The sequence below is a fragment of the Acanthochromis polyacanthus genome, chromosome 12, assembly GCF_021347895.1.
Source record: "Acanthochromis polyacanthus isolate Apoly-LR-REF ecotype Palm Island chromosome 12, KAUST_Apoly_ChrSc, whole genome shotgun sequence".
Taxonomy (NCBI): domain Eukaryota; kingdom Metazoa; phylum Chordata; class Actinopteri; family Pomacentridae; genus Acanthochromis; species Acanthochromis polyacanthus.
Genome location: NC_067124.1, coordinates 22,988,671 through 22,993,142, shown reverse-complemented (window position 1 = coordinate 22,993,142; position 4,472 = coordinate 22,988,671).

Sequence of the window (4,472 nt, the reverse complement as noted above, 5' to 3'; positions counted from 1 at the left end):
TTTTGACTGCTAAAAGAAGAGTCTTTTCTGATTTGTTTCTGTATTCGCCTGTACCTTCGATAAGTAACTTCACTCAGACAGAGATTTTTACTGATTCCCTTAAATCATGAGGTTCTTCCTTTGCTGGATTTCCTTGGCCTTTCTGGGAAGATGGACTGTAAAGTCTCAGTGCCAGAGTTGTGAAACGTTTCTATTCAGCTAGCTCAAAGTGCAGTTCACACAGATCACATACGATGAACTACTTCATGTTCATATTTCACAATTATGGATTTTGAACTCCATTCGCAGTCCCAAAAATTGAAGTACTTCCTGTTCGTTTGTTCTTTTTCTTATCGCTGCCTTACTGAGCTGCTCTGATCTTTTTTCAGTATAATTTCCTCATACACATCCATCTCCAGGTTCCAATCACTGCAACTTCCCACTATTTGTTCACGGAACAAAAATCAAACACACACAAGCATGGTGAGAAACTAATTCTATAGTTGGCAAAAACAAAATGAAAGAAAAGGAGAAACTCAAGGCCCAGTTTTTGTCTAAACTTTAAAACCTGCCAAAATCTAATCAGTTGGTCCTTGTGTCATTTTTGACCATCCCTTAAAATTTAATCTAAATCTGTCTGTCTGTTTTTGAGTCATGTTGCGCACAGACAGACTAACAGACAAACGTACACCGATCATCACATAGTAAGGTACAAGGGATCACAAAAAACACAGCAAATGTTTTTTTATTATTGTGGCTAGAATGTTTGTGCAGTAATTTTATGTATTTCTCTTACTTTTTAGTCATGTGCTCTGTCATCTGTGTTTTCCTGACCAACTTAATTCATTTTTTCTTTCCCCACTCAGCACCAGTTTTGTGTTACAATGAGGACACTCTGGTGTTGCTGCATGCAGATGCAGTTGTTTATGGGCGTAGACATTCAGGTCAGCTGAGGCTGAGATTTCACCCCGAGGTCACTGCACCTATAGGAGCATTTCTGACAACTGGCAGTTCACTGGAGCTTTCATTTGACCTATGACCTCAGCTATGACCTGCACCTCTAGTTTCAACCTTTTGTCAGTTACTGAGGCATGAAGGGCTTTTTTATGTTCTGCTCAATTTGGATTTATCGGAGAAAGAGAAAATAAGTGCAGATCTTGGTTTTTATGATGTGGTCACTGATTTGGTTGGCAGCCTAAATGCTGAGCTGAGGATTGTTGATTTATAAAGCAAAATTTTCACTCTTTGTTTTTCCAACTGTCACAGTAAAGCTGCTAATTCTTTACTAAAGAAGTTTCAAATTACTTAAATGTGCCTCCTGCTGTGATCAAGCCTCAAAGCTACTCTAAACATCACAATTAAAAAGTGTTTCATCTCTGTTTTATTGTGGGCAGTCTAAGGCACACCTGTGAGGTGGGATGGATGATCTCAGCAAAGGAGAAGTGCTCACTATCACAGATTTAGACAGATTTGTGAACAATGTTGGAGAGAAATGGTGATATTATGTATATGGAAAAAGTTTTAGATCTTTGAGTTCATCTCATAAAAAATGGGAGCAAAAACCAAAGTGTTGCATTTATATTTTTGTTGAGTACAAAATGTACCATAAACAAACCACCATAGTTCAAATACGTAAACACTTCAATCTGATAATATTTCCCTCTAATGTGTAAGATGTGTTCTGGAGGCTGTACTTAAAGTGTAAAAAAAAGAAAGAAAGAAATAGACCCATAACAGAATCTGCTGAAAGGAATTCAAAGAGCTAGCAGCAGCCTCTATGTGAAGTTGCTATGCTAAGCTAAGCTAAAGAAGATGTATTACACTGCCTGCAATGACTGGAAAAAGACAAACACATTGACTGACCACTGTATTACCGTTTGTACCCCAGGGTATCCACCTCTTGCGTTTATGATGTCCCTAAAATACACACTGCAGGAGCATCACTCAGACCCATCATCTGTTGCAGCTTGGTTACCTAACATTACCACACACTGGGCCACATCCTAGCTGGTTGATAACACTCTATGCAACCTTAAAAAGTCTCATGATTTTGCCAAGAGGTTCATAGAAACAAAACTGGACTTTTGTGAAACTGTGGTAATCCACATGTGCGCCTCCACCCCAGAAGCTGTAAAGATTTAGAGGAAATAATTGCTCAATGTTTGCTGCTCGATCTCAGCCTGATCACCACCTCCTTCTAATATAATGAGAGTTTCCACAGGCAGACACGTGCACATATCATCCAGCAGTGGTCCTTCTTGTTTCTTTGTTGTTGTTGTTTTGCAGGAAATACACTAACCTCCTGATTTAGGTATGTGGATGACAGCTAGGTCAGGTTGAAAACATGTTACGTTGACATTTTCACAAAACAATGCAGTGGACAGAAAGTTAATTTGGGAGGATGTCAGACAAAAATATTCTGGCTTTTGTGAACAGTGCACATGAATGATTAGTGAAGCCTCAGCATTCAGAAAACCCACGCACAAAGATCAATATTAACCATTTGATTCCCATCACTGACTGAAACACTTGAAACATGAAGTTACTGGACCTCTGCAAAAGCTCAAAAAGACAGAGATCAGACAAAGTGGGAAAAGAAAATCAGCTGAACAGCACTGTTATTCGTTGTATTGCAGAGCTGTTTGAAAAACTCAAAAGGAAATGTGTATCATCTAGAAACACTGCATCCCTGTGCACATCCATGTATAAGCAGAACAATGTAATGTACACTGTTTAGTACAGTGAGGAATGTACAGATCTGTACATCAGGAAAACTGAACTGTTTCACAAACACAAAGTGCAAAATAGGAGATCGGGACTCAGCAAACCACCACATTTGAAATACAAGGAACACTCATTTGAGGACAACAATGCAAACACTGATTGTTTAAAAGAGAGAGGAAAGAAACCATCAATGCTCAACTGGAGCTAAACAAAGGGATGGCCTTCAAAGCCACTTATCAGTTGACAATGCAGCCCGTTCACAACTTCATTCAGGCGATGCAAACGACTCACACAATGGCTGGGTTGGGTCAACAACTCAAGGAAACTTAACAGGGTTTAACTATCTGGGATCCCCAGCTGGTGAGCTAGAATTAAAACCTTTCAGATGAGAGGTGAAACTAAGTTAAGAAATTCCACCAACAACAGTTGTATTTGTTTTCGCATTTACATACATCATGAGTTGGATGGCAGAGAGATGCAACTGACCACAAGAACACTAGAAACTAACAAAATTTGCCACAAAGTCATACCAGAAAAAACACATACAGAGGTTGAAGAAAACCTCAGACACAAACCCCCCAGAGGTGAATGTGTGAAACAATACCAAGCAAAACGACCACAAAGATGTACAAAACCACACTGTAGAAGCAAAGAGCAACTATAAAAACACAGAAATGACCCCAAAGATGCACAAAACAACACAAACAAGATGCATAATTATCCCAGAGAGGTGGAAAAACAACCCCAGATAAACATGAAACCCCCACGAGACCCTAAATCAGACCAAAGAGACACAAGACAACACAAAAGAACTCCACAGAGAGACAAAATGACACCCAAGTGCCAAAAACAACATTAAAGAGACACAAAACATTCTCAAAAGGAACCCAGGAGAACATAAAATGACAAGAGAGATGCAGGACAACCACAAAGACTGACAAAATGAACACAAAAATAAGCACAAACAGGAAAAACCCGACCTAAAAGCATGACATGAATGATAGTAACTATTAGCTGCATATTGTGCATAAGTGTAACCACACTTATTAAACAATGGTAGTGAGTAAAAGTACTTTTACTCTGAAATTAAGTGAAGCAGGAGTACTGAACTTTGAACTCACATACAAATTAGCACACTGTCCAAATGTCAACTATACTTTTAGGACTATGAGGCTGATTAGAGCTTGAATTTCTCATTAAATAACCCTCTTTAGGAACTTTACATCAGTCTGGGTAAATCAAATGCATCAGAATGTTTAGCAGAGTGAGTCAAACATTTTTTCGAAGCCGTGACTCATTTCCATGCACTTTCCTCCGGTTATTTTGGTAGAGCAAGAAAACAGGCTGCGTTTTAGGACTTCACTGCTATTATTAACTCACTTTATAAGCAGCAGGACTGGAGATAGGCCAGGAGAAAAGTAGTTCACAGAGATAGCTAACAGGACATTAGAGCCGATGGCTGTCTGTGGCTCCTCCCGGCCCATAGTCGGCTCAGCTCATATAACTCTTTATGTAATCTGTCTAATATTTAATGCCTGCGTTACAAAGTTCTGGCCTCTGTGAGGGGACAGTAGATGTCAGTGACCTTGTGTTGGCAGTCTAGAAAATTGCTAAAACTGGTTGTTGTCAGCCATAACACACACTCCCCTCTTGTATCTTTGAAAGGTGACAGATAAGTTTGCTATTTGCTTCAGGGATTCCAGCAGTGAGGAGTTTTCAAGATGGGAAAAGTTTCCAGATCTTCATAGTCGCTTCTTGAAATCTGTCCT